Genomic DNA, 6,897 nt, shown 5'->3' with positions numbered 1-6,897 from the left:
AGAAAATGTTGAAAATTAGAAATTTGTGTAGAAAACCCGTTTACAGAACCATATACATTTTCAGCACATTCAGCCTATCATATATTTTAAATAATAAATCTGACTACTCTGACCCTGTCATGTGTTATATTTGAACTATTCAATTAGATTAGGACCATAACATTCACTAACAGGTGTATGTATGTAGCCATTTCAGACTTTTTATAGTAATACAATTTATTGCTATTCTTAAAATACTGTACACTAGTGGACGTGATGTTGCCTATAAACATAGTCTAAAATAAAACAAGAACTAATTTCTTCTTGAAGGAAATCATTCTTTGTGCTGTTATTAATTGGACCTTACACACAATTTGTTTTTCGATACTTTTGACTACTGGTACAAATATAGCACAATGCAGAACTTTCTTACAGCAAAGTCTAGTTAGCAAGTCAGTCAAGGAAGATGAGAAAAATAGTATTCTGGGAGGACTGTTTTGCAGCAGAAGTGAATAGTCTGTTGTGTCAGTTGGCTGTTGTAAAATTTTGTGTTTTACACTAAGGCTGTAACTTTGGGATCCTTTGCCACCTTTTTGGGTAAATTGCACACTCCACTAACTTTGCAATGCTTGATATTCTGGTTTGCAGCAGTGATGGTGTCTGCCTGAAAGTCCTGAGGCTTGATTCTGATCGGTGCTCAGCTGTTATCCAATGGGTTGGCAAATGGAATTAAAACAGAACGGGGTATGCCAGCTTAAGACAGCTGAGCACTGATGAGTGTAGAGTCCCAGAGCTGTAATGATAAACCATTATGCAGCAGTCACCATCAAGGGTTAAATAATTTTCCTAATTTATTTATCCTTCTTGGAGAATGAAGTCTATTGTCAGAGGGAGGGAGAAATGAAAGATCAGTGTCTCATAAGACCTTTGTTTGCACTGGACATTTTTTTGAAGTGCATTTCTCTCTCTCTCCAGTGTTGTATAAGTACCACAGATATGTGTTGTTGGTTCCCAAATATGAAAACTTCTTGAATCTGTTATTTGTAAATCAGATGTTGCAATTTATTTTGTAGCCACAACTCTTGGTAAAGGCTCAGTTTGAATCAAAGGCATGTTTTTAGAGCGAGCAAGCAATGCTTTGATGTGTGGAAATGTTGGAACGTTTTGTTTTCTCTGAAAGTGCCTTTGGCTGACCTGAAGCTTTCAGTGGGATTTTGAGAAGCTGACAGTCATCAATTATCTGTTCATTGCCTTCCATCAATGAACAACTTTGAAGAGTGTCAAGAAACATCAAAGATTTTTCAAGATGGGGGTGACTTTGTCTGCTGCATCACTAACGTACATAGGAATAAGAACATAAGAAATAGGAGCAGGATAAGGCCATTTGGTCCCTCAAACCTGCTCTGCCATTCAATAAGATCATGGCTGATCTGATCTTGGCCTCAACTCCACTTCCCTGCTTGCTTCCCATAACCCTTGACTCCCCTATCGTTCAAAAATCTGTCAATCTCCACCTTAAATATATTCAATGACCCAGCCTCCACAGCTCTCTGGGGCAGAGAATTCCAAAGATTCACGACCCTCTGAGAGAAGAAATTCCTCCTCATTCCATTTTAAATGGGCGACCCCTTATTCTGAAACTATGCCCCCTCGTCCTAGTTCTCTGCATCTATCCTGTCCAACTCCCTTAGAATCTTATATGTTTCAATAAGATCACCTCTCATTCTTCTAAATTCCAATGAGTATAGGCCCAATCTGCTCAACATTTCTTCACAAGAATGAAGCTTTGGAATTTGACCCATTGCCCAATATAAAACTATATGATGCTTCAGGTGATCAAAGGTTTAGGACAGAGGGACATCTTTGATGTTCACAGGAGAGATCCTTTAATAAATCAAGGTATGTGGTGGGCTCCACAGTGTCTCATGCCTGGAGAGAAAGCATTGGTCTCTTCTGGTGCTTTATACTCTTTTTTTCAGATCTTGCCATAAGGCTTTGGCATCGGTAGTAAGCACATGCAGTACAACAGCACCAACATTTATAATGTCCAAAACAAGAGATTGCAACCCAAGCCAATGAATTACACAGTAAGCATGAGAATGATTCATTTCTTGAAGAGCATTGTTAAAATCTTTTCCATAATTTAGCAACAACCTGTCTGAAGAATCAGTGAATTGAAAAACTGTTTACGTAGTTCCACAACTCTAATAAAATAAGCCAAAGGGATTATTTCCTTTAAATAATAACCACCAAATAGACAAGGACATAAAGTATAAAAATCTATAAAATACTATACACAATTTTCTCTCTGTCCTTGCTATCTTCTAACCTTGCCTCCCAAATAGTTATTTCCCTGAATTAATTCCTAGATTTCTGTCATGTTGCTTATTTTACTTTCTGTACGACCTCTTATTCACTCCACATTTGTTTTATTATTTGACTTCCTTCATATTAGTGCTTTTGATTTGATTGCTATCACGAGTCAACACTCTTCCTCCATTCTAGATCCAATGCACTGACTGGATCATCGATAGTATGATACAGATTTGGGCCGTTGCATGCTGAGTGACTGATCACAGCCGTGACATTGGGCGGGGGGTCGGTGGAGTGAGAGGAGGGGCAGGGCGAGGGAGAGGAGGGGCAGAGCAGGTGTCGGGCACTACCTAAAGGGAGGAAAAATTCGAGGGAAGGTCATCTACGGGTTTCTCTGGTACAAGTCTCCGGAGCACAGTTGGAAGTAAGTAGCCAGCATTTATACAAGGAGGAAAGCAAAGAATTATGAACAAAGAAATATATTTTTAATTCATCTTTGAAAGTAAAATCTTCCCAGGTCTGCTTTAGAATGACGTTTTGTTTCTTGCTTTTAGGATGTTATAGGCCAGGTGTTACCGGATACGACGACAACAGCATTTGAGTGTAAGTAAAAATAATCAGTGTTTTTGCTGATACAATGTTTAATATGTAAAATACATACAAATTATAGGAATACCCATTCCCCTGTTTTTGTTTTTGTTTTGGTTAATTTTGTTTTACCGGCCGGTATTCTTTAAGCTTCAGAGAAATATAGTTAGTGAAAACGTGTACATTTAGCTTTTTACTGCAAAGAATTATTTAATTTTGGCTGCTTATAAACAGAACTTGATTGGTTGTGCAACATTCCATTGGCATGACAAATTGCTTGCAAGTAACTTATTCCATCAGTTCAAGAATGTTAAAGATTAGAGAGCATCTGTATTTGACTGCTGCTTTGCATTTGTTGAGTACATTCTTTTGTAATTCATTGTAAGTAGGAAACTTAAACTCTGGGAGGTCCAACCTCCTTTTGTATCTGGGGAGCGGGGTGGCACGGGGGACAGGACAGCACTGACTTGCATCTTTTTAAAAAAAAAATGCACATATCTATCTGTCCAAAGAGTATATCTACAAAGGTTTTATGTATAACACACCTTTCCTGTAATACCTTACCTATACTAATTTTCTGTAACATAAGAACATAAGAAATAGGAGCAGAAGTAGGCTATTTGGCCCCTCGAGCCTGCTCCGCCATTCAATAAGATCATGGCTGATCTTCTACCTCAACTCCACTTTCCTGCATTAATCTTCATAATCCCTTGATTCCCTTAACATCCAATGATTCCCTTAATATCCAACTAATACCATGCCATCACATCTTTCTGTCACAGAAACTTATTGTTTCTGCGAGTCATCATTTCTGACCTGAGGTGCTAAAAGCCAGTTCCCACTGAGGGGAAAGCTTCAAGCTACTTGAAGCTGTTCCCCTCGCTGCAGGATTCAGTTTTCAATTCTGCGGGACAGTTCGGGGATTGCATATCTTCCAACTCGCCTTGAGCAACATTGGAAAATCTGCTGGCAATATGAAAAGACTGCTGGGTGGGTGGTGGAGAATTATGGCCAGTAGTCATGGGTTCCGGTTGAGCTTCATTATGGCAGTTTATGATGTCACCTGAACCCTTTATTGTTCTGCCCCCTTGTAATCCATTTCCACCGACCCAGTGAGCTCTCTGTAACCGAGGCGTGAAATATCGGTCCAGAAATTGCGGTTGGAGGCTTCCTGCAGGTGAATGTCTCTGACTGAATTTTTTTTCACGAACGTACCTGCTGGTCCCGAAGTAATGTAGACTTGCGCTCCGAGGTCTAGCTGCGCAGTCGAGCGTAGGGGCCCACGTATTCCGGGAGCGTATGTGCAGCCTGGGATCACGTGGGCCCGACCAACCAATGAAAATGGCGTATCCCCATTCACAGTAATGGTGAGTTCTGTTTTACTGAGATCGCCATTACTGTGAATGGGAATTCCCCCCAAAATCACAACCATTTAAAATAAATAAGAAAAACACTTCACATATTTAAAATGAGTTAAAATTGAATTTAATATGTTTTAGACAAATTTTTAATTTTTTAAATATGTTTTAATAGGGGTAAAAATAAATTTACCTTCCTGCACAGGGTTTTTAATATAAAAATTATTGATATCATTTTATTTTTCTCTCTTTTAAAACTGTTGCGCTGGTAAAAGCATGCCTTGCGCCTGCTTTTTCCAGGCGTACACGTTTGAAGTACATTCACTGAGCAAGAGTTGCGCAAATAGCCCAAATCTCTGCCCGTGAAGGCCCTTCTCCCGCGGTTACGTTGGAAATTAGGGGAACCGTCATAAGAAATTTTGACAGGTCGCAAGTGCCGGATTTTGTGCGCACATTCTACGTGTTCGTAGCGACCGCGATTTTTGGCCCATCCTTCTGCAGTGCAAGCACAGCAGTTCATTGTAAATACAGTGTAAACCCTTGTGCTGTGTAATTTTATTTCAAAATGGCACTAAATTACATATGAATCTATTAAATTTCTGCCAGATGCTCCTCCCCCTTAAAATAATTGTAATATACTTTCAGCCTGAATATTTCCTTTACCCTATCATTGATGTTATCACCTCTGGCTTGCTGCTGTGCTCAGTATATCTGCCATGTAATCTTTAAGAATAAAATGAGTCCATGTTGTGTACATTGGAATGAGTTCATCCTGATGGTGCTTGGTCACATTTGTTGTGCTAACTGTATGATGTTTTAGTAAGATGCTCTAGTAAACATGTTAAATGTTGTAACACCGTGTTCTATTGACTATCATATATTATGAGAGTGTACCTTGAAAATCTCTCCTTTGAAACTTCAGTCTTGTAACACTTCTAGGTATTGATTTGAATGTAAAAGATAACGTGTATCAAATTGCAAAATAATTCTTTCATATACTAAGTGCTTCAGTCTGACTATTACAAAGATACAATGAGGGAAAAGTTGCGGGCGGATGCCTCCGACCTGCAAAAAATCTACAAATTTACCTGGTGGTTCGGGAGGTTTGTCATTTCGCGCTCCTGGGTCTCTCCGGTACCCGCAGGTAGAGGCCCACGTATCCCAGGGGCGCAGGCGGTTCGCAAGCACCCCTGGGATCACGTGGGCTTGCCGGACCAATAAAAGAAGGGAATCCCCATTCATACTTTTGGGGATTCCGTTTACACAGAACTCCCATAAAGTATGAATGAAGATCACTTAAAAAAATACACAAACACATGAAATAAATTTAAAAAACATTACATATTTAAAATTAATTAAAATTTCATTTAATTAAATATTTTAAACAAAAAGTAATTTTTTGAAAAAAGAATTTGTTTTAATGGGGCTAAAAATAAACTTACCTTATTGGACAGGGTTTTTAATGTATAAATGAGTGATAAAATGTTATTTTTCTATATTTTTAAACTCTTATGCTTTTACCAGGTATAAGAATTTAAAGGGCATTCGCTGGGCATAAGTTGAGCAAATAGCCCAACTCTCTGCCCGCGGAGGCCCATTTCTTTCGAATTTGTACGGTCTGTCAGTGCATGCCTAAACCCGGAACTTGTGGGGCCCCTATGGGCGCAGGCGCATCTCGTACGCACCCATTGGGGCTGCAGATTCAGCCCCAATTTGTATCAACTGTGTTATACAGACCAGGTATGGTATTGTAATGCACAGTGGAATGAAAAGACTCATTTTTCAAACCACATGTATAATAATACCTCAGTTCAGATTGCATTGTAAATTCATGGGAGGTTACTGCCAACTGCTGACTTCCATGATGGCTGAAACTCTGCAAACTCCACATAACTATAGTTATGTGACCCTGAAATCATTCTAACTTCAGTTACATTATTGTCTTATAATGCATTCCAAACTGTGTTATCCTCTGTAACACTTTCCTAGCATTCTCCTATTTAATACAAATTGCATTGTGCCACTAAATCATATTTAAAATACATTTTTGTTTTTAAAGATGAAGATGAGGATGGCGATCGAATCACAGTTCGCAGTGATGAGGAAATGAAAGCCATGCTGTCATACGTAGGTACATTTAATCAAAGCCTTTTGTAAAGCCCACCAAATATGCACACTGAATGAAAGCAGCATTTCTGCCTGTCAATTTTATATATGTTATTAAGAAATACCATAATACAATAAACAACGTAAGAGATAGTTCTTGGGTTTCTCATCTTTTATATTTGGATCAGAAGTGATTGTTTTGCTTTAATCTTCATTGATGTAATGATTGTTGTTACTCTGACAAATGGATTGGCTAATTTCAGGATAATTTTCTCAGTTTTCTTTTCTTCATTAAGTCTTGTCTGCAGACACGAGCTGTATGCAGAGGTTTAAGCAGAAGCACTTTCTGAAAAAGAAATCCAGAGGCAAAAGAATTACTATTTTATGCAGGAGCTTTCAGTAAAACCATCTAGTAAACAAATTATTAATCATAGTTCAATGAAAAGAACGTATTAATTGTAAGGTTAACCTAAGGCGACAACTGCACGGCACCTTTTTGCATGTTTTATAGGTTATTTACTCATCCTCTCGATCCCTTGCACCACTATTAGAG

General features: G+C 38.6%; 1 long non-coding RNA gene across 1 annotated transcript; it reads left to right on the top strand.

The window, feature by feature from the left end:
* Positions 1-2,647: 2,647 nt before the first annotated feature.
* LOC139245934 (uncharacterized) lies at positions 2,648-6,463 on the top strand. Its single transcript, XR_011590164.1, has 3 exons — positions 2,648-2,716; positions 2,847-2,895; positions 6,298-6,463. It is a non-coding gene; the product is annotated as an uncharacterized lncRNA (long non-coding RNA).
* The last annotated feature ends 434 nt before the right edge of the window (positions 6,464-6,897 follow it).

This window comes from Pristiophorus japonicus, unplaced genomic scaffold (assembly GCF_044704955.1).
Source record: "Pristiophorus japonicus isolate sPriJap1 unplaced genomic scaffold, sPriJap1.hap1 HAP1_SCAFFOLD_2469, whole genome shotgun sequence".
In the NCBI taxonomy this organism is placed as follows: Eukaryota; Metazoa; Chordata; class Chondrichthyes; family Pristiophoridae; genus Pristiophorus; species Pristiophorus japonicus.
The sequence above is the reverse complement of the archived record's forward strand: the minus strand, read 5'-3'. Positions and strand labels throughout refer to the sequence as shown.